At 40.5% G+C, this 24706-nt stretch overlaps 1 protein-coding gene across 1 annotated transcript in view; it reads right to left on the bottom strand.

Moving 5' to 3' along the window:
* LOC106080532 (serine-rich adhesin for platelets) overlaps window positions 1-24706 on the bottom strand; it is a 556280-nt gene that overhangs the window by 287472 nt on the left and 244102 nt on the right. The window contains exon 4 of the mRNA XM_059361863.1: window positions 2955-2997. The gene's annotated coding sequence lies outside the window, so the exon portion shown is untranslated. The remainder of the gene's footprint in view (window positions 1-2954; window positions 2998-24706) is intronic.

Here is a 24706-nt window from a genome sequence, read left to right as displayed (position 1 = left end):
TTTTGCCATGAACATTCCGCTAAGGAACAGGGCAATCTTATCACATATCAATGAGTGCAGTCCGATTTAAATTCAAGCTCAATGATAAGGGGCCTCCTTTTTATAGCCGAGTTCGAACGGCGTGCCGCAGTGCAACATCTCTTGGGAGAGAAGGTTTACATGGCATAGTACCTCACAAATGCTGCCAGCATTAGGAGGGGAAAACCACCGTTGAATAATTTTCTGATGGTCTCGCCAGGATTTGAACCCAGGAGTTCAGCGTCATAGGCGGACATGCTAATCTCTGCGCTACGGTGGCCTTCGATGAGGCTTTAACTTATTGCAAAACCAAAATTTAGCACTTCGGGGGAGGGTGTACCACTACTACCAAGTAGATATACTACCACTACTAAATTTCCAATGAATATTCCACTAAGGAACAGGAGATACTTCTTTCATATCAATGACCGCAGTCCGATTAAAGTTTTAAGCTTTTCCTTGGTAGAGAAGTTTTAATATGGCGTGATACCCCACAAACGTTGCCAGCATTGGAAGGTTAGGTTAGGTTGAAAAGAGGGTGCGGATATTAATGCGCCCCATGCCACTATGGACATACACCTAAGCCAGTAAACGGCTTGTTTTGCACTCTAAAAACTATAAAATAACCTCTAAAAAGAAACTTTTAAGTTAGGAAGTTGGTTCATGTCTGGTATTGTGTATCCACCTAAGTGCCGGTATCTGTCAGCCTCGAAAGCCGGACAAATGCTCCAACGTCTCATCATCTTACTCGCATGCCCTACACGTTCTATCACTTGCCGCACCGATTTTACATAAGTGAGCTCGTAGTCCTATGTGTCCCGGTATGATACCGAAAGCTATACTGACCTCCTTCTTACTTCCTTTCAGTAATAGCATCGTCTTCATACGATCTAGGTCCCCCCATAGGATTTTCGCCGTCCTACCGACCGTTTCGCTGTTCCACTATGTTGCATGCGCATTCGTCGCCCACTTGCTTAACTCGGACTTTCGTCATCCTACCGACCGACCCGCTGTCACAATGTTGAAAGCGCATTCGTCGCTCACTCCCTTAACTCGGACTGCGTCGTACCCAAAGGCTTTGGGTTAACCAAGTTAATTGACGGTAGTCCTCTGGCCTTCACCGTCAAATCGTCTGCCCTTTTATTTCCCCTTACTCCGCTATGACCCGGCACCCAAACGATGCGGACTTTGCCATCCTCAGAGAAGGCGTAAATCTCCTTTCTACACTGCAAGACTGTTCGTGACCTTTTCGTCCTGGTTGTTATTGACCTTATGGAAATTTTACTGTCCGTAAAGATGTTCACACTCGACGTCCTCGCATGAAAAATACCACCTCACGCATTCCGTGATCGCCCCGATCTCTGCCTGCAGGATGGTATTATGGTCAGGTTATCGAAAACAGATTTCAGTACTTGGGTTCTCAATGTAGACCCTCAGGGCTCATCCTGCCCTCTAGCTATGATCCATCCGTGTAACATGATCTTCCAGGTGGCAATACTAGGGTTCCGTCAATCCAAGATTGTGCCGATGGCAGGAGTGCCTCGTACTCGACTTCAAGGTTTATCTCAGGTATCCTATTGGAAGCCTCTTCCCTTATACCGATTATACCGCGATGGTATGAGCTGCTTCCATCCTCAATCCATTCCCGCGTCGCCTTAAGTCGCAGTGGGTACCTCACACTTAATCTTTATGTCAATGGGTCGGATATCTAGAATAGTCTCCAGTGCTCTAGTGGACGTGGTCCTCATCGTTCCGCCTATGCCAAGTAAACATGTTTTCTGACCCTAGTGTATGGTCCTTATGTTGCACTTTATCTCCATAGCAGTTCACCAAACTACTGAAGCGTAAGTAAGTATTGGTCTTATCACACTCCTGTAGAGCCAGTGGACTATCATCCTCGGATTCCATTTCAAGCCTGCGGCCCGTCTACATAGTGTCCAACATCTGTGAGGCCTCTCAGTACACTCCTGAATGTGACACTTCCAATTCAGTTTCCTGTCCCCGATCACACCTAAGTATTTGACCTTGTCAGATATCGAAATCGTCTTATTCAGGAAACGTAGTGCGTTAAATTGGCCCACCTTCGTCTTCCTCGTGAACAGGCATATTTCAGTCTTCTCTGGGTTAACATTGAAACTTCTGGGTCTATCCCAGTCATATGCCATATGCAAGACCCTTTCGGCCCTTTTGCAAAGCCAGCATTAGTGAGAGTAAAGTTATGTTAAGTTAAAGTGACAGTCTGTTATCAGACTTACTTAGACGTTTTCGTCGACAGGAACAGAAGAAGGAAGATGCCCTCTAGTTTCTAACGTTGAACCAGCCCAACAACTTGCGAATGATATTAACTGCCCAGCCAGACTCACTCGACTCAGACCCAGATCCCTGTGGACGCACCCCATCTTAGTCGCAGAGTTCCTGGGTCTCAACAGAATCAAGCGGACGAAAGATAGAACACAACAAACTGCTACAACAACAACCACCAACATTAATATTAAGTATCTGTGCAAAATTTCAAGTGGATAGCTTTAAGTTTTCGACCGCTGTCGTGATTTCGACAGGCGGACGGACGGACCTGGCTAAATCGACTCAGAATCAAGAATATATATACTTTATGTGGTATTAGACGAACATTTCGAGGTGTTACAAACGGAATGATTAGATTGGTATACCCCTATCCTATGGTGGTGGGCATAAAAACCATATCGATAATGTGATTGCAGGAAGTCATTCATTCGATGTGTTGGACATTTTGTTTTTCAAGGTGACTTAATGTCACCCGCGATCGGTTAGTATTCAAGGATAACTATGCTGGCTGTTAGATTATTTTCCCGTATTGTTACCTTTTTCGGCCTACTCTCGTACTACTGTGCCTCTATTAACTGTGAAATGTGCCTACAAACTAGACAATTGCCATTGTGGGTGGTTTGTTAACTTACCTTAAATGTGGATAATTGGCTCAGAGCATGTGATGTGCAAAACCTGCAATGAATCAAATTAGGTTGGCTATGAGATAGTGACCACATTTTGGATTAATTATTTTAGTTATTTATCAGTTTAGCAAATTCAAACCGCAGCCACTTTACAGAAAAATTCTATAAAAATGTTTTCCGCAATTTAGGCCATAGTTTGTATAGACATCGATAATGAAGTTTAAAAAAAATCCAAAGGGGGGAGAAAACACTTTCGTTTACACAAAACCATTAAAATATGTATATGCCGCGAACTTTTTTCTTTGTTCCAGTTTTTTGCTAGAAATTTTTTAAAGCTTTTGAAAAAATTGCCAGAGCCAACTATAAAAACAAATTGTTGAAAAAATGCTGAATTTTTCCCCAGAGAAGAATAACGCCAGTAAACTACTGCAACTACAATACAACGCAATGGGAATGCAGCAAAATTTACCTTTAGCAATGCGCAGATATTGATGCACTTTTCATAACTAAAAGTTCCTGTTCCATATTTTTCCTATGTACGAGTGTTTTGTGTGTGTATGTGTGTGTGTGTGTATGTGTTTTGTTTTGTTTTGCTTGTGTTGCGGCCCATTTCACCTACTTCCCTACAAAGCGAGCCCCTTTAGCCGACGCTCCATGCACAAACATAAACTTTATTATTGTACGTTGGCTGATAAATAAATATTTAAATAAAGTGGGATTTATGAAAAATATCGCAAAACTATATCCCACTACTCTGCTCACACACAGCGTTCGCGCTGAGTATGGAAACAATTTTATTATAACCCCTGGTAAAATATACAAAATATTTCCGATATGTGCGCAAACAAAATGGAATTTGTATAGTGAGCTAGGACCAACAAAGGGTGGAGAGAAAAACAATTGAACTGCATTAAATGCCGAAAAACTTTGAAACTATAGTAGACGACATGGGAGTGAGAGCAGAGACCACGGAGGACATGTTGAGGCTTTTGATGAAAAGCCATTTTCCACTGGATACGAAGGGACTCACGGAGACACCGGAATCTAGGAATAATGACGTCGATCGAAGGTTTATCATAACGGATTTTATGGTGAAGGAATCCTTGAGGAGCCTCAAACCATTTAAGTCACCCGGACCTGATGATATATTGGGTTGCCCAAAAAGTAATTGCGGATTTTTTAAAAGAAATTAAATGCATTTTTAGTAAAACTTAGAATGAACTTTAATCAAATATACTTTCTTTACACTTTTTTTCTAAAGCAAGCTAAAAGTAACAGCTGATAACTGACAGAAGAAAGAATGCAATTACAGAGTCACAAGCTGTGAAAAAATTTGTCAACGCCGACTATATGAAAAATCCGCTATTACTTTTTGGGCAATCCAATATTTCCCGCATTACTACAGAAAGAGGCAGACTATGTGGCGCCTCATCTGGCCAAAATTTACACAGCGTGCCTAGGACTTTCATATACTCCGAAAGTCTGGCAGGAGGCCAGGGTGGTATTTATACCCAATCCCGGCAAGGCAAGTTATGCGACACCAAAGGCCGACACATCCATAAGCCTTACATCCTTTCTACTCAAAACCATGGAATGTATTGTGGACACCCTGATAAAGAGTAAGACATCCAGTGAACTGCTCAAATACAAACAGCATGCCTATGTCAAGGGAAGGGCGGTGGAGACTGCCCAAAACGAGGTTGTGCATAAAATAGAAGAATCCTTCAATGCCACAACGTACACCCTGGCGGTATGCATTGACATCGAGGGGGCTTTTAACAATGTGCGGACCGACACACTGATCCAATCCTTGGAACTGTACCGGGTGGAACCGGTATTGATGACACTCACTCCAGGCGGTTTTTTTTTACTAATTTCCATGTATTGTTCTCTTCAAGAGATTTTATCTCGCTTTTCATCGCGTCAATCCATTTCAGTTTTCAGAGCTGTTCATAGCATCTTCAAGGCTTATTGGCTCGTCTGCGCTACATTCTTGTTTGACGGTTAGAGCTTTTTTTTCGCTGCGAGTCTTTCACTTCTGCGTGGAACCGGTGAAACGTCTTGATTATCTACATAATGAATTGCTGCAGGAACATCATCATTATGTTCGCTTTTCACTTCTTCAGATTCCCTCACTTCATGTGCATCTTCTAGGATTGATGATCATGACCCACGGATATCACCAGGTTGTACCGCCACTTAAATCGTATATAGGGGAATTTCACCATTGCTTTACTACTATTTTTATTGGTTGACTTATTTTCCTTCTGCTTTGACGGGTAATCGGATGCAAAATGGCTAATGCCATCACAATTAAAGCATTGCGACTTTCCTTTCTTGTCTTGTTTTGGACCATTTTTTCTTCACATACTTGCCTCCAGTAAATTTTCCTCTCTTCGAAAATAACGCAGTATATGAGAGCGAAGGTTCAAATTTAACGTCCTGTTAAAGCTTTATCTTTACACTATCCGCTGTTAATGGTTTACCTGTGCTTTCAATAGTCATAATCATTGGCTGGTATTCCACAGGGAGTCCTTTCAGTAACAAACTTCCAATCCATTCGTCATTAACGCAGAATCCAATGTGGTTAAATTTTTGAGCCGTTGTGATAATCTGATTTACATAGTCTTCCACTGAAGAACATTCCACTAATTGTACAGAATACAATTGTTGTAGCAAACCAATTCTTCTGTCCAATCCAGTGTCTTGAAATAGATTCTTAAGGGCCTTCCGAATTTCAGCCGCCGTCTTGCAATCACGGACATGTATATACAGACTCTTGTCAATTGCCAAAATGATTTTGCACCCAGCTTTTCGGTTCTTTCCAGCATCAACTGCAGATACATTACTTACAGGCTCTATTCATGACCATGACCATCTTTCAGTTCTAGTTGCGTCTTCAGGGCGAAACCCCAAGTAGACTCGTTTTTGGAGCCGACCAGCTTCTCCGTTTGCTGAATTGCTCCAAGCGAATTCATTGCTGCACTCATCATTTGATTTTGAATATTTCCCATGATTTAGTTTGGCACACAATCTATATGTTTCCCAATTCTTCTTCTTCCAAATCGGCAGGATCATCTGCCAAACTAAAGCATGATATCTTGGCATGATATCTTGGATCAAAAATTGATTTTTAATGACTATTTTATTGAAATTCGAATTTCAGTTCGATTTGTTGTTGTTTTTGTTTTTTGAATATTCCACCCTATTAAACACAATTTGAACGTGAGTATTGTTGAGATATCATAACTATCCAAAATTTCATATTGAGTAGACAAATAAACAATTTCCTTTTCGGAATAAAACTAACACAACGCAACAACACAGTCGGCCACACATGGATTTTACACGAAGGAGGATACACGGCAAATGTTTACACACATCCCCATGCATGGTGTATCGTATGGATATACTCGTATGAGTGTACCGATGTGTGTGTTGATATGGATGTGGATGTGGATGCGGTGGTGTGTTTCATGCGGATGACAAGATGTGTCTACGTTGCACGTGTGAGAATATGTTTGCAAAATATGCTGAGAAAACACTATAGAAATGCAATAATAAACATATTTTTGATATACGAGTACAAATTTTTATTTACACTTCTTTTTACAGCACAAAATAAATACCATTATTTGCCTTTTTACCACCATCATGCCATTTAGTTTAGAGCAGTTCATTTCGCTTCACATCACATCAGCTATCAACACTCAACCTAATAAAAAAAGTTTTTTTTTTGGAAACGTCGCCTATTTTTATTTTCAATATGATTGGAAAAACTTATTATTTGCGATTTGGTAATGCTGTTTTTTTAAGCATGTAATCTATTGCATCTAAAAAATCCATGTAAATGTTTTAGTTTTTTTTTTAATTGGCAAACATAATATCATGAAAATTATCATAAAATATTTTTTTTTCTTTTTTTTTCAGGTACATTTATTACATTTTGAGAATGAAATTGTGAGTTTTTTAATTTTTTGATTTTTATTTGGTTGATTATACACAAAATATTAATTTAAGCATTTTGTATGTTATTAATATGGCTATATGGCTCAATGGCTTTTAATATTTAAGCTAAAATGCAAAAAAAAAAACGAGTAAAAGCGTACTAAATTCAGCCAGGCCGAATCTTATATACCCTCCACAATGGAACGCATTTGTCGAGTTCTTTCCCGGCATCTCTTCTTAGGCAAAAAAAAAGGATGAAAGAAAAGTAAAGATTAGAGCGATATCAAGATATGGTCCGGTTCGTACCACAATTAAATTATATATTGGAGACCTGTGTAAAATGTCAGCCAATTCGAATAAGAATTGCGCCCTTTGGGGGCTTAAGAAGTAAAAAAAGAGAGATCGATTAATATGTGAGCTGTATCAGGCTATAGACCGATTCAGACCATAATAAACACGTATGTTGATGGTCATGAGAGAAAATGAGTTGCAGAAAATTTCAGGCAAATCAGATAATAAATGCGACCTCTATAGGCTCAAGAAGTCAGGATCCCAGATCGGTTTATATGGCAGCTATATCAGGCTATGAATCGATTTGAAACTTATTTGACACAGTTGTTGAAAATAAAAATAAAATACGTCATGCAAAATTTCAGCCAAATCGGATAGGAATTGCGCCCTCTAGAGGCTCAAGAAGTCAAGACCCAAGATCGGTTTATACGGCAGCTATATCAGGTTATGAACCGATTTTAACCATACTTGGCACAGTTGTTGGATATCATAACGAAATACTTCGTGCAAAATTTCATTTCAATCGGAAAAGAATAGCGCCCTCTAGAGGCTCAAGAAGTCAAGACCCAAGATCGGTTTATATGGCAGCTATATCAGGTTATTGAGCGATTTGGCACAGTTGTTGGATAACATAATAAAATACGTCATGCAAAATTTCAGCCAAATCTGTTGGGAATTGCGCCCTCTAGAAGCTCAAGAATTCAAGTCCCCCAGATCGGTTTATATGACAGCTATACCAGGTTGCGGACCGATTTCAACCATAATTGGCACAATTGTTTGATATCATAACCAAACACGTCGTGCAATATTTTATTCAAATCGGATAAGAATTGCGCCCTCTAGTGGCTCAAGAAGTCAAGTTCTCAGATCGGTTTATATGACAGCTATATCGAGCTATAAACCGATTTGAATAAACTTGGCACTGTTATTGGAAGTCATAGCAAACACGTCGTGCAATATTTCATTCCAATCGGATAAGAATTGCGCCCTCTAGAGGCTTAAGAAGTAAAGACCCAAGATCGGTTTATAAGGCAGCTATATCAGGTTATTGAGCGATTTGAACTTAATTTAGTACAGTTATTGGAAGTCATAGCAAAACACGTCGTGCAAGATTTCAGACAAATCGGATAGGAATTGCGCCCTCTATAAGCTTAAGAAGTCAAGACCCAAGATCGGTTTATATGACAGCTATATCGGGATATAAACCGATTTGAACCATACTTGGCACAGTTATTGGAAGTCATAGCAAAACACGTCGTGCAATATTTCATTCCAATCTGAAAAGAATTGCGCCCTCTAGAGGCTCAAGAAGTCAAGACCCAAGATCGGTTTATATGGCAGCTATATCAGGTTATTGAGCGATTTGAACTTAATTTAGCACAGTTATTGGAAGTCATAGCAAAACACGTCGTGCAAAATTTCATTCCAATCGGATAAGAATTGCGCCCTCTAGAGGCCCAAGAAGTCAAGACCCAAGATCGGTTTATATGGCAGCTATATCAGGTAATGGACCGATTTGAACCATACTTGTCATAGTGTTTGGATATCATAAAAAAATACTTCGTGCAAAATTTCATTCCAATCGGATAAGAATTACGCCCTCTAAAGACTCAAGAAGACCTCAGATCGGTTTATATGACAGCTATTTCAGAATATTGAGCGATTTGACCTTAATTTAGCACAGTTATTGAAAGTCATAGCAAAACACGTCATGCAAAATTTCATTCCAATCGGATAAGAATTGCGCCCTCTAGTGGCTCAAGAAGTCAAGACCAAAGATCGGTTTATATGGCAGCTATATCAGGTTATTGAGCGATTTGAACTTAATTTAGCACAGTTATTGGAAGTCATAGCAAAACACGTCGTGCATGATTTCAGCCAAATCGGATAAGAATTGCGCCCTCTAGAGGCTCAATAAGTCAAGACCCAAGATCTGTTTATATGACAGCTATATCAGGTTATGGACCGATCTGAACCATACTTGGCACAGTTGTTGGAAGTCATAGCAAAACACGTCGTGCAAAATTTCATTCCAATCGGATAAGAATTGCGCACTCTAGAAGCTTAAGAAGTCAAGACCCAAGATCGGTTTATATGGCAGCTATATCAAAACATGGACCGATGTGGCCCATTTACAATCCCAAACGACCTCCACTAATAAGAAGTATTTGTGCAAAATTTGAAGCGGCTAGCTTTACTCCTTCGAAAGTTATCGTGCTTTAGACAGACAGACGGACGGACAGAGGGATGGACAGAGGGACGGACAGAGGGACGGACAGAGGGACGGACATGGCTAGATCGACATAAAATGTCACGACGATCAAGAATATATATACTTTATGGGGTCTCAGACGAAAATTTCGAGTAGTTACAAACAGAATGACGAAATAGTATACCCCCATCTTATGGTGGAGGATATAATAATTGACATTCAAAATTAGTTGACTAACGAAAACGAATATCCAAATAAATGAAATGATTTTTATAACCACCACCATAGGTTATTGGAATATTCATTCATTCTTTTTTTTTGTTTGCAACACTAGGCCTACCTTTGGTCGAACCAAAGATGGTCCACATAGGATAATATTTCTATAATGATGTCATACAGACCGATCTGCCCACTTAGGTTCCTAACAATCTTAAGATTGGATTGGGCAACCCGCTATCCAAATAAAGTATCGTTCATATCTAACCTTATAAAGAAATAGCTGCCATATATTGGGTTGCCCAAAAAGTAATTGCGGATTTTTTAAAAGAAAGTAAATGCATTTTTAATAAAACTTAGAATGAACTTTAACCAAATATACTTTTTTTACACTTTTTTTCTAAAGCAAGCTAAAAGTAACAGCTGATAACTGACCGAAGGAAGAATGCAATTACAGAGTCACAGGCTGTGAAAAAATTTGTCAACGCCGACTAAATGAAAAATCCGCAATTACTTTTTGGGCAACCCAATAGTTCGATGTAGCGATTTAGCTTCTTCAGCTCATAAAAGCCTCGTTTATTAGGCGATTTCTCTGAAATTTGAGTCTGCAACTTCTAACTGCAAGTAGCTTTCTCAACTGCCCTTGGATGCGTTAGGAAACTCATCACGATAAGATCAAACAAATCTTGGCGGACTCAGAAGACGAGACTAACGCAAAAGTGGTAGAAATTCTGAATCCTAACTATGGTTCATTTTCTGCAGATAAATCTCCATCTTTGTAAGGCTGCGGTGGCACTAAAGGTCCTTCTGATCCTGAATGACTCGATTATGTCAGCATGTCCTAATGTCAAGCCATGAGGCAAACAGCGACCACCATGGTGGACCCCAGAACGGATTGGTCTAAGGAAGGTTTGCGTAAAACTCTTCAACAGGACGAAAGGCACCGCACGATTGGAACCAGATTGGTCTGTCGAAAACTCCAATGTATAACACATACTTGAAACTGCCATACACCAAAAAAGCTAGTTTTTGACAGAATTGAAAAATAATAACGGAATCGTATAATTTCTTTCAACTTTTGTGAATTTATGAATATGGCAACACTGGTTACAGTTAGAATGTGCTGCTTTAACAGAAAACATTTGAGTTCCAATCCTGGCGAGAACATCAAAAACATTTTTAACTGTCATTCTCCATCACTAATACATACTGCTGGAATATGTTAATTTGGAAACACTAGAACTACGTTGATACACATTTCCCAGGAAGCTCTCCAATGGACACGTGGCTCTAGAAGAGGTTGACACTGATATGCATTCGACGGATGTTATTGGGGAAAATGTGTCAGAGTGGAAAATCTTTTGGGCGATAAAAAGTGTCGACTCCTTTAAGTTGTCAGGCTCAGGTGATGTATCACCAGTTGATACATCCCTGGCTTAGAGAGATATACTCTGCTTGTATAACAATGTCATATATACCTGTGGGATGGAGGGACACAAAGGTAATTTTCATTCCAAAAGTAGGGAAAACTTACCACACGAAGGCGAAAGATATTCGTCCTACTAGACTGTCATACTTCATGCTCAAGACTTTAGAGAGGTTTATAGAAACATATCTCAGGGCAAAGATCCTTGGAGATCGCCTTGCTCGGAAACAGCATGCATATATATAGTAAGGGCAAGTTCACTGAAATAGCCCTTCACGACCTAGTCGACAACATAGATAGGTTCTCTGGCTGTTAAGCAATCACAATGTTAAGCAATTTCTTGACATTGAAGTTGCTTTCAATAATGTCAAACTGACGTCAGTCATGAAGGTGCTGTAATTTCTAGGCATCAATTTTACCGCTTGAAAGTTTATTAATAACTTACTTACTAAGAGATGCCTAACGACAAGCTTGGATCTGTTGGATCTAAAAAAATGGGTCAGCAGAGGAACTCCTCGAGCAAGTGTACTGTCTCCTCTACTTTGGAATATGGGTGTAAAAGTGGTCGCTTATGCTGATTACGTGGCAATTGCGGTAAGAGGAAAGTTGCCCAGCACTCTAGGAGATATACTTCAGGAAGCTCTACGTGCTGTAATGTCCAAAAGGGGTTCGGATTGTGGTCACAAAGACGTTATAAGATTTCTACTACCCAGAAGGTCGCTAAAACTCGCCTTTCGACAAAATAGATTGTGGTGGAAGATGTTGACTTAATTTCCAATTATAATTCTATGCAAACAAAGAGGACTGGGAGCCATTAAAAAGGGCTAGCAAGACAGTCGGGTGGGGGGGTTCGGACCTCTTTTATTCACCTGATTTCCACAATCTCGGACACAAACAAAATATTATTTTAGACTCCCAGTAAACAAAAGCACTATGGATCTAGACTTTGAAAACTTAATGGACCAAACCAAATCAGAATGAAATTCCCCCATTAATTTGGTATTGTAATCTATAGTAAAGAAACATAGGCGACAAGCTAGTTCGATTCCCTGATGTTCTGGGAACCATGGCCTCCAAACCCTACCCTACCATGGCACCAGCGGCCTTAACAATTGCCAGTGCCCCAAACGCAATATCTACTCCATCTCTATATCACTACCAAGGAAAGGTAAAAGAATTTAGAAATCCATTTCAGATTATATATCTATATTTAAGAAAATTCATGAAGATGATGCCATATAAGCCAAAATCTTAATAACTAGTATTATATAAATAAAATATGAAATATTTGGAACGAACAACCAAAAGTTTATAATTCCAGTTCATATTTAACGATCTAAGGGTTAATCTCGTAATATTTAATTTAATCGGATAATTATTCAAACGCGTTCAAATTCTAAATATGTCAGCTCAGGGAAAACTCAACGGTCAAAAAAATATATATTTATGCAAGCATGCAAACTGAGACGAAATAGTTCAAAAGGAAGGAAATGTAATAATTAATAGTTCATTGAATTTTCCTTGACATGACCCAAAATTGATTTCTTTTAAGTTTATAATTATAATGGACTAAAATTAACTTTTTACTACATTAACCTTTCATATGCAAAATTTAAATGAAAATTGATTTTTTTAACTCACTTTTGTTTTTAAGCCTTTTGGCTTTACTTTTTAACCATTTCCATTAGCCAGGTTAGCACGATGATCGCCGAGGCCTCGATGAGCATTTTACGCTGGACGTGGATTCTATTGGGCTTTTAGCTGTTTAGGAATGAGATAGGATGATAAACTTTGCATATGATAATAATTACACTTATCTGCTAATTTAATTTAATTAAAAATTATTCATCCTGGCCGGCTCGGGAATTGAACCGGAGACCTTAGATAACTGATGCGGTAAGTAGGTATCTGCTAGCTCACTCAGCCACTAGCCAGATACAATTGAGGGCGTCTTGTTGATGACGTTATTCGTGTGTGGAGTCTGTTATGCGGAGATGATTAAGCTGGGCTCCACGTTCCCATGCGTCTATTTATAGACTTAGCTCTGTCGTGTGTGGGTGTTGTAATTGGGTGAGCAAGAGGGGTTATGTCGATGAGTTGGCGCTGCTAATAAATGGGTGGCGGCAGTTCGCTGTCGACTTAGATAATAATGACCACAATTAAATAATGTCTTCAAAAAGGGGTAAGTCAGCACTTTATAGGCAAGGACAGCTTTGTATGGAACTTTCGTAATTTCTCCTCGAATTATGGTAAGTGTTTAGTCAAGCAACCAGACTGGCTGTAGTACCTCAAGCAATAGAAAACTACTCCGCTCCTTCAGGCCCCTTGGCTGAATTTTTTCACCAAAAGGTTTGCCCTTAACTCATGAAATTCTCACCAAACTCTAGCAAGGAGGTGGATCCACACGTTAACTCGCAACAAGGCCTATGATTTACCAGGATAAGACCTAGTATCACGGTTGGTTTTCGTCTTTTTTCTTGGGATTTCCCCCAAATTGCGAACAAGTTAAGAAAAAACTCCACCACAAATTCGAAGGAGTCAATATAGATTCCCTTATAACGACACTATAAGGGAATGATGGCAATTGCACCTAAATAAAACCCTTGATCAAAATAAAACTTCATTGGTTACCACGTATAAAATTCGTTACCTTTAGGGTTTGATACAAGATTCACTTTTATATCTCCTTAAATAAGGACTCCACTGCTTTAAAAGGCTCTGTTTGGCTGTCTGTACGCCTTTTCGACAATTTAGAAAAAAAAAAATACTTCACTTAAAAACTTTACCACAGGAGCGATGTGATTTAGATGATGTTCAAGATGGAAAGAATTAATAAAACTCGAAGTCTTGACACCATAACTGAAGCCAATGGAAAAAAGAAACTGACTCCAACCAAAAAAACTTGACGAAAATGAGAGATACTGGAAGATCCAGTGCATAAACCGTTAAAAGAATCCGATTGGCTAATTAAATCCATGAACATCCATCGGGAGCCCAAACAAGTTCACCTTGAACAAGTCTAGCATATTACTTAAAAGCAACAAATATGCCAACGGTTGTTCATGGTCGATCTCTTTTCCGCACATAAAACAATTCCTTTTCATTAAACCATTTGTCTGTCGACGAACAGAAAAAAAAAAAAAAAACTCGAGAAAGGGAAAAAATCCAGAAAAATAATGGCCTTAACTGGGCTCGAACCTGAGTCCACTGGCTGGTAGTCCGCCGCAATCCCCACTGACCCATCGCCAGCCTGGCTTAAACGACAGCTATAATAGAGTTTCATCACTTGACACCTACACTTGGGAATGCATTCACGTAGATACATCTCAATAGACATGAGATAAGAGCAAAAAAAAAACAATTGTGTATAAGAGTTAGAATGATTACTAAAGCAGAACTTCCTTACCCAGCAAACATTCCTACACCAATGTAAGTAAGTCTCCACTGATTGTAGATCACGATATTCGAAACAATATTGGACAATCGTCCAGCACAAACCGGGTAATCTCGATCGTATCGGTCAGGAGATTACCAGGAATTATACTTAAGGACGCATATCTTTCGCGTGATACGTTCCGCTTGAATTACCATCTACATCTTGTAACACATAGTAATTAGTCCCAAGTTTGGATTTCACTACCGCCTTTACAAATACCGGTGCGAACTTCGCACTGTACTGCTTCTCTGCACTGCTCTGTGAAAAGTTCCTGCGGAAAACGGTTTGCCCTACAGAATAGGAAACAGGACGAGTTCTCAAGTTGTACCGATCTCGATTAGTGGCATGAGCCTTCGAAATATTCTCTCGCAAGTCTTTCCTCAGCAAAGCCAGCTGATCTTCCCTCTTCAATGCAGAATGAGATTCATCTAACATATGGACATTACGCAGTAATCGATAAGAATCGCCATGGGTCACCATATCGAAGCCAAAGGTGGCAAAATAAGGAGAGCATTTGATGGTGTGATGAACAGAGTTGCGTAAAGCACAACTTATGGAACTAAGGTGTTCATCCCACATTTTATGATCCTTCTTCAAAAATGCTCTGATTCCTGCAATCATAGACCTATTCACCCGTTCAGCTGCATTGGCCTGAGGGGAATAAAGAGCCGTGTAGGTATGCTGAATGCCCAATTTAGTCAAAAATGCATTAAAGTCATTTGACCTAAACTGCGAACCATTATCGCTAACGATAACTTCGGGTACTCCATAGACATGGAATATGTCTGACAAAAGAAATTTTCCAATGACCTGCGCCGTGAACTTTTTCATTGGGCATAACCAATGAAACTTGGTCAAATGATCAAGTACTATTAAGAGCCCAATGTGGCCGCCTTTCGATCTTGGATAGGGGCCCAAGATATCGATATAAAATCGCTGAAAAGGTCGCGTCGTAATAACTTGTTTCCCCATTTCCGGTCGTAAAACAAAATTGGGGTGTTTCGTCCCTTTACAGATCTCGCACTTGCGAACAAAGTCCCTAGTATCGGAAACCATCCCTGGCCAATAAAAGTTCCGTCGTATAAGGTCGAGAGTCTTTGACATTCCTCCGTGTGCGGTAATAGCCGAGTCATGAAAACGTGATATGAGGGAATCTCTCAGATTCCGTGGAACCCAGAGCTTCCAGGAATTGGCCTCTTGATCCCCATTTCCGCTATAAAACTCAGTACGAATATAAACGTATCTATCCAAAACCCTCAGATCCGGGTATGCAGATTGGTCGTTGCCTATGCGGTCCCTCAATTCTCTGTAATCCTCGTCATCAAAACATCTCGAGTTCAAATCTATTTCGGGGTCCGACAGATCCAGGCCAGATATCTCATCAAAGTCCCTCCTGGATAAAGAGTCTGGAACGACATGGTCCCTTCCCTTACGGTGGCTAACAGAGAATTTGAATGCCTGCAATTTAAACACCCACCTAGCAAGCCTTCCTGACAAGTCCGGTTGACCCATTAACCAGACTAATGACGAGTGGTCGGTGACGATTTCGAACTCCTGCATCTCGAGGTAACATCGGAATCGCTTCACCGCCTCTACGGCAGCCAGACATTCCTTCTCCGTTACGCTATAGTTCCTTTGGGCAGTGTTTAGTTTTTTGGACATGTAGGCGACGGGTCGCTCTGATCCATTTTCGTCCAGTTGAACTAAAACTGCCCCTATACCGTAATCGGAGGCGTCACAATGCACAAAAAAACTTCTTCGAGAAGTCAGGGTTTATGAGGACGGGCGCGGTAGTAAGGCGTTTCTTGACCAATTCAAAGGCTTCATCGGCCTCCGGGGTCCAATGGAATTTCCTTTTCGAAGACAGTGTCTCCGTTATAGGAAAGGTCAACGACGAAAAATTTTTAATGAACCGCCTATACCACCCTGCCAATCCTAAGAAACCACGCACTTGTCTGATGCTCCTAGGGGCGGGCCATCTCGTTATCGCATCTATCTTCTCGGGATCAGTTCTGATTCCACCATTTCCGATCATATACCCAAGGTATTTCACCTCTGTAACACAGAAGTGGCTTTTATCGACATTCAATGTCAGATTAGCTCTTCTAAATTCCTCTGCAATTCGGACCAACGCAGAAATATGGCTAGGAAAATCCTTGGAAACAATTATCAAGTCGTCCAAGTAACCAAAGACGCAGTGTCTTAGTTCCGGCGGAATCAACTGGTCCATAAGACGGCACATCGTCTGCGGTGCCGTGCATAGACCGAAAGGCATTACGACAAACTGGTATAAAGGACGCCCAGGTACATTAAAAGCCGTCAACGGCTTAGCCTCATCGCTTAACGCAATCTGCCAGTAGGCGTCCTTTAAGTCCAGCTTGGAAATAATGTTGGCCCTTGGCAACCGCGAAAAAATTCCCTCCATCGAAGGCAGAGGATATGCGTCCTTTTTCGTCACCTGGTTCACCTTGCGAGCATCCAAGCACAAGCGCACCTTATTAGGTTTCACCACGAGTCGCATGGGCGAACTCCATGGTGAAGATGAAGGCTCGATCACGCCCAGCGCTAACATTCGGTCAATCTCCTGGTACATCAGCTTCTCCACAGCGGGAGAAACCGGATAATAGCGCTGTTTAATCGGCCTTGAGCTGCCCACATCAATATCATGTGTCAATAATGTCGTCCTACCAAGACCCTGTTTGTGGAAATCCGGGAACAATGCAATTATAGTCCGCAACTGTTGACTTTGCTCTGGGGTTAATGGATATCTGTTCTCTAAAGTCCCAACAGACTCAGACCCCTGAACAGGTGAAATCTTCTCTACACCACTGACTCGTAAAAACCTATTCGTGTGTGGAAAATCACTAGGGGCAACAATAAGAGCCGAATCGAAAACATCCGATGCTAGTCCAAAAGCCTTCCAAAAATCGACGCCTAAGATCAGCCTTTGGGTGATAGAAGGGACGATCAATACCTTCAAACTCCTAGTTTGATTCCGAAAATCAACATCCACCATCAAATACCCATAAGTCCTTTGGAACTTGCCATCCGCCGTTCGCACGAAAGATTTCCCGGGAACATATTGGTCAAACTTCGAAAAGTCATAATCGGCTAAACTAGAGCCTATGCATGTGACATTTGCTCCAGTGTCAAGCAAACCAAATTCTCTAAATTCCAAAAAACGAACCTCTGCATAATACCTTCGGTCATCGGGGTTGTTGACAATAGCGGAAACAATATACTTATTTGAAGCTCTCCTTCTTTTAAAATAATCCCTAAGACGTAAAGTGGATCTCCTCCTCCTCATGGAATTCCGGTCAGAAATCGTATCTACCAAAAATATCTGGTTACGTCTCTGGATATAGTCAAAATATCGCTGGTGGTATGGACGAATTGGATGTAAAAGTCTAGGCCGGTTATCACTTTCAGAAGAATTTCTCCTGAGAATTGAAATTTTAGTTGTCAAATCAGGGTTGTGTGGAATACCTAAGTCAGCACCTAGGGATAATTGGTCTTTGGATTCGGGCGCTGGGAGTTTTTTGAAACAAGCACTTTCTTGGCGGCGCATTTCTCGCATTGGGGCTTATACACCCCCTTTGCCCCACAACCGTAGCAAAAGACTTTTCTCTCTCGAACACAGTCATCCCAAAAATGCCCCACCTCATCACAATTCCAACACTTATAAACTGTAGAGCTGTAGTTGATGGCATCCAGCATCTCACTGGTTGTCGACATATCCAAGTCCCTCTCTTCACAATCAACCTCAGCGACATTCCTACGGGCTGGTAACTGAGGAGTCATAGAAGTCTTTGAGGAAAGGCCTCTTCTAAAATTGTCATCGCTCAGAAGGCTCTCTCGCATTTGTACGAGCTTCCTCAATTGGGCAATGGAATAGATAGGGAAATACAGCAACTCGTGGCGGATGTCCGGACGTAAATTCCGTACCAGGATCTCGACCAGCTCCTCCTCCTCCATTGGATGCTCCAATCTATCCATGATTGAACATATCGAGTCATAGTATGAATCAAAGGATTCACCTGGTCGCATCTTCCTATTCCTGACCTCCTCCTTTCTGTCATATACGGACCGCATATCCTTGTATTGTGACTTCAACGCGCCACAAAATTCAGTCCACTCAATCTGGTCTACCTTCTTGTGGTAGCGCCAGAACCACCCGTGAGCCTTGCCCACTAAAAGAATATTCAGGTTCCTGCATATCATATCGAAATTACCCTCAAAATGCAAAGCTGTAAGAGATCTTATCCGATAGAGAAACTCGTCAACCGTGAGACCATCTTTGGAACCGTCGAACTTTACGTTCCAGTTCTGGATGATAGAAGTCACCTTTTCCGCATTTGGAATAGGCTGAGGACGAAGACTGGCCTGTCTACGATGTGTCCCTTGATCATAATGATTGGGATTTGAATTAGGAACTCTCAAAGAAGAAGGATCCAAACCCAAGGGAGACTGTCCAAGACCAGACTGCTGCACTGGTCCTGAAGATCGTGTAACACTCAAGTTCCGCATCATTCGAGAAAGTCTATCTTCAATCATCTGCCCGATCCGGTCATAATCCACCTCCTGTCTGTTATTCACCATTGGCATGGGTGAACCCGAAGGTTCATCCAACTGATTCCGTCCCATACGATCTGAACCCTGGATATCATCACCCGGAGAATCACCATTGGTCATATCAGGCACACCGGAAGCACCAAGGCCCGTGTTAGGAAATAAAGCCCTAGTTATACTTCGCGTACCCATGCGATTTCCTGCCACTCCCCTAGGCTTACCGCGACCTGCCGTCTTTTTCTTGACCGCCCCTGTCGAGTTCACTAATGCCTCAGGCCTCATAGGAAGATCCGTACCATACTTTCTCAAATCTGAAAGTTCACATGATAATTTGCATGCCGGACAGTTCGACGAAGTCGACAAAGTCGTCTCAATACAGACTCTATGAAAAATATGACCACATGTCGAAAGCTTATAGCATTCTTGAACTACAAAATTCATAAACTCCTCACATATAGAACATTTCAGCTCGGTCAGACTAGAATTTACCAAACCTGCCATTGAAGGGTCCTGTCGTGGTGGTGGACTACGAGCCGTCGCCATTACAAATCCGAAATTCGGAAATTTATACAGTTCTGGTTTAAATTCCGTCAACTACCTATCAATGTGTGTCTATTCTAACCAAATATTCGCTTAAAAGTAAAGAAAAAATAATGCCTGACCTCGGAGCCAGATTAAAAACCTGTACAAAAAAAACAATATATGAGTTCAATAATATAATAATAACACATTCCTTGTTTCGGTAAGTGATTTCGAGAATGGAGTTGAAAAAAAAAAAAAAACAATATCTTGTCGTCTAATAAAAAAAAAAAACAGGGCTATGGCGTGAAGTCGCCTTAGGTTCTATAGTAAAAGATAAGCAAACTAGCATACTTCTTAAACGTCACGAACTGTAATTCATGGACTTTAAAACGCCTGCAGCACCTTAAAGTATATCCTATAACCTACAGGATGCCAGAATCCAGCCACATCCTTTACCAAGAATATCAATAAGATCCTTCACCAGCTATTATCAGCACCTTTCTATTCACACTAAAAACACACTGAAAGTGATAATAAGTTGATTCTCGGTCATAGGACTCGCAACAAGCAGATCTATGAAAATCCAGAGAGTCTTATTAAGTATTCGAGTGCAGTAAATCATCCAAATAAAACGGTGTCTCCAATACCTCTAAAACAAATGAACTCTAATCGTATAATTTATTTCTGATTAAGCAAATGGGCCTATATTCAGACTTAATAGAATTCCTCTGCCCTATTAAGCAAAATTTATTCTAAAAAGACAAAAACTTCGGCCCCACGTTGGGCGCCATTTATTTATGTAATGTCCAAAAGGGGTTCGGATTGTGGTCACAAAGACGTTATAAGATTTCTACTACCCAGAAGGTCGCTAAAACTCGCCTTTCGACAAAATAGATTGTGGTGGAAGATGTTGACTTAATTTCCAATTATAATTCTATGCAAACAAAGAGGACTGGGAGCCATTAAAAAGGGCTAGCAAGACAGTCGGGTGGGGGGGTTCGGACCTCTTTTATTCACCTGATTTCCACAATCTCGGACACAAACAAAATATTATTTTAGACTCCCAGTAAACAAAAGCACTATGGATCTAGACTTTGAAAACTTAATGGACCAAACCAAATCAGAATGAAATTCCCCCATTAATTTGGTATTGTAATCTATAGTAAAGAAACATAGGCGACAAGCTAGTTCGATTCCCTGATGTTCTGGGAACCATGGCCTCCAAACCCTACCCTACCATGGCACCAGCGGCCTTAACAATTGCCAGTGCCCCAAACGCAATATCTACTCCATCTCTATATCACTACCAAGGAAAGGTAAAAGAATTTAGAAATCCATTTCAGATTATATATCTATATTTAAGAAAATTCATGAAGATGATGCCATATAAGCCAAAATCTTAATAACTAGTATTATATAAATAAAATATGAAATATTTGGAACGAACAACCAAAAGTTTATAATTCCAGTTCATATTTAACGATCTAAGGGTTAATCTCGTAATATTTAATTTAATCGGATAATTATTCAAACGCGTTCAAATTCTAAATATGTCAGCTCAGGGAAAACTCAACGGTCAAAAAAATATATATTTATGCAAGCATGCAAACTGAGACGAAATAGTTCAAAAGGAAGGAAATGTAATAATTAATAGTTCATTGAATTTTCCTTGACATGACCCAAAATTGATTTCTTTTAAGTTTATAATTATAATGGACTAAAATTAACTTTTTACTACATTAACCTTTCATATGCAAAATTTAAATGAAAATTGATTTTTTTAACTCACTTTTGTTTTTAAGCCTTTTGGCTTTACTTTTTAACCATTTCCATTAGCCAGGTTAGCACGATGATCGCCGAGGCCTCGATGAGCATTTTACGCTGGACGTGGATTCTATTGGGCTTTTAGCTGTTTAGGAATGAGATAGGATGATAAACTTTGCATATGATAATAATTACACTTATCTGCTAATTTAATTTAATTAAAAATTATTCATCCTGGCCGGCTCGGGAATTGAACCGGAGACCTTAGATAACTGATGCGGTAAGTAGGTATCTGCTAGCTCACTCAGCCACTAGCCAGATACAATTGAGGGCGTCTTGTTGATGACGTTATTCGTGTGTGGAGTCTGTTATGCGGAGATGATTAAGCTGGGCTCCACGTTCCCATGCGTCTATTTATAGACTTAGCTCTGTCGTGTGTGGGTGTTGTAATTGGGTGAGCAAGAGGGGTTATGTCGATGAGTTGGCGCTGCTAATAAATGGGTGGCGGCAGTTCGCTGTCGACTTAGATAATAATGACCACAATTAAATAATGTCTTCAAAAAGGGGTAAGTCAGCACTTTATAGGCAAGGACAGCTTTGTATGGAACTTTCGTAATTTCTCCTCGAATTATGGTAAGTGTTTAGTCAAGCAACCAGACTGGCTGTAGTACCTCAAGCAATAGAAAACTACTCCGCTCCTTCAGGCCCCTTGGCTGAATTTTTTCACCAAAAGGTTTGCCCTTAACTCATGAAATTCTCACCAAACTCTAGCAAGGAGGTGGATCCACACGTTAACTCGCAACAAGGCCTATGATTTACCAGGATAAGACCTAGTATCACGGTTGGTTTTCGTCTTTTTTCTTGGGATTTCCCCCAAATTGCGAACAAGTTAAGAAAAAACTCCACCACAAATTCGAAGGAGTCAATATAGATTCCCTTATAACGACACTATAAGGGAATGATGGCAATTGCACCTAAATAAAACCCTTGATCAAAATAAAACTTCATTGGTTACCACGTATAAAATTCGTTACCTTTAGGGTTTGATACAAGATTCACTTTTATATCTCCTTAAATAAGGACTCCACTGCTTTAAAAGGCTCTGTTTGGCTGTCTGTACGCCTTTTCGACAATTTAGAAAAAAAAAAATACTTCACTTAAAAACTTTACCACAGGAGCGATGTGATTTAGATGATGTTCAAGATGGAAAGAATTAATAAAACTCGAAGTCTTGACACCATAACTGAAGCCAATGGAAAAAAGAAACTGACTCCAACCAAAAAAACTTGACGAAAATGAGAGATACTGGAAGATCCAGTGCATAAACCGTTAAAAGAATCCGATTGGCTAATTAAATCCATGAACATCCATCGGGAGCCCAAACAAGTTCACCTTGAACAAGTCTAGCATATTACTTAAAAGCAACAAATATGCCAACGGTTGTTCATGGTCGATCTCTTTTCCGCACATAAAACAATTCCTTTTCATTAAACCATTTGTCTGTCGACGAACAGAAAAAAAAAAAAAAAACTCGAGAAAGGGAAAAAATCCAGAAAAATAATGGCCTTAACTGGGCTCGAACCTGAGTCCACTGGCTGGTAGTCCGCCGCAATCCCCACTGACCCATCGCCAGCCTGGCTTAAACGACAGCTATAATAGAGTTTCATCACTTGACACCTACACTTGGGAATGCATTCACGTAGATACATCTCAATAGACATGAGATAAGAGCAAAAAAAAAACAATTGTGTATAAGAGTTAGAATGATTACTAAAGCAGAACTTCCTTACCCAGCAAACATTCCTACACCAATGTAAGTAAGTCTCCACTGATTGTAGATCACGATATTCGAAACAATATTGGACAATCGTCCAGCACAGTGCAACAGAGAAGTCAGCTACCGATATCGATCTGGGCATAAGTCCGTGCAAGACAGAAGTAGTTCGTTGCATACAAATGGCACCTGTCTCCTTGGGAGGAGAGAATATTCCATTTACTGAAAGCAAAAAATACTTTGGTGTTTTGTTGGACAGGAAATTGAACTTTAAATACAACATTTTTGAATGGGCAAAAAAAGCAACACTTATCCTATACACCTGCCATTGGGTATATACTGTAGTTGTCAGAACTATAATGCTATATGGTGTTGTGGTCTGATGGACGGCGCTTCAAAAGTCTACCTACTGTTAAATACTCAATCGGAACCAAAGGATGGATTTAATGCTACCTCTAATGCCTCTGGACATTGTGGCTAGACAAATTGCAGCGACTACTGCCGTGAGGCTAAGTGAGCTTTCTCATTGGTCATGTGGCGGCTACAGACACTGTGTTATCTTTGATACAATATTCCATATCCAGACAGTGTGGATTACCCTCTAACTGAGCCGCTTTTTGATAAAAAGTACTGTACCACTTTTCCTGATAGAACCGATTGGTAGTTCCAATCGGTTCTATCAGGTATCCCTGGTAGTAGAAGACTTCTAGACGGATGGTTCCAAACTAGACGACCAGGTGGGCTTTGGGTTGTACTCTGAAGATCTAGAACTGGTCATATCGAAAAGGTTACCCGACCTGTGCAGTGAGTATCAAGCGGAGATGCTTGCAATTAAGGAAGTGATGGAATGGCTTAGATATAATGTCATAACGACGATTGTCATATATATCTTCTCAGACAGCCATTGAATTCCTGGAGAACGTATTTCTGAACACAAAAACCACCCTCGACCCTCTCAACGAGATGGCTGAACAGTTAAAGATTCACTTGCTCACGGTGTCGGGCCACAGATATATCCCAGGGAATTGTAAAGCGGACGAGCTTGCGAGACCAGGAACTACCTTACACATTCCAGGAACTGCAAGTTAAATTTTCAGGAGCAGGCCCGAATGACAACGAAGGATAGATGGCCACAAAAAGGGGGCTGTGAGCATTCCAAAACTATGTGGCCTAATCTAGACTTGAAGAAGTCTACTGCTTTGCTGTCAATGGCTAGAACAGACGTCTCAGTCATTGTGTCCGTCATGACAGGTCACTGTCTAAACGGAAAACATGCTGACAAACTGAAGGTTGCCAGCAACGACTTGCAGAACCTGTGATGACGTCGAGGAAGAAGAGATTAAAGAACATCTGCTGTGTGTGTCCCGCACTGGCAGTTAAAGAACTTCCACTTTAGGTTCCCATTTCTTTGAGATCTTGTCTGATTTAGCAGATGTGAACATTAGCAAGTTGTTGGGCTTTTTAAAGAGATCTGAATGGTTCAACGGTAGGAACTGGAAGGCAACTTCCTTCTCCTTTTGCTGTGGGGCCAAACTTGATTTTGCTGTTGGAGTCCAAAATGGGATTTATTGTGCAAAATTTCAGCCAAATCGAATAAGAA

Source organism: Stomoxys calcitrans, chromosome 2 (assembly GCF_963082655.1).
Source record: "Stomoxys calcitrans chromosome 2, idStoCalc2.1, whole genome shotgun sequence".
In the NCBI taxonomy this organism is placed as follows: Eukaryota; Metazoa; Arthropoda; class Insecta; order Diptera; family Muscidae; genus Stomoxys; species Stomoxys calcitrans.
The sequence above is the reverse complement of the archived record's forward strand: the minus strand, read 5'-3'. Positions and strand labels throughout refer to the sequence as shown.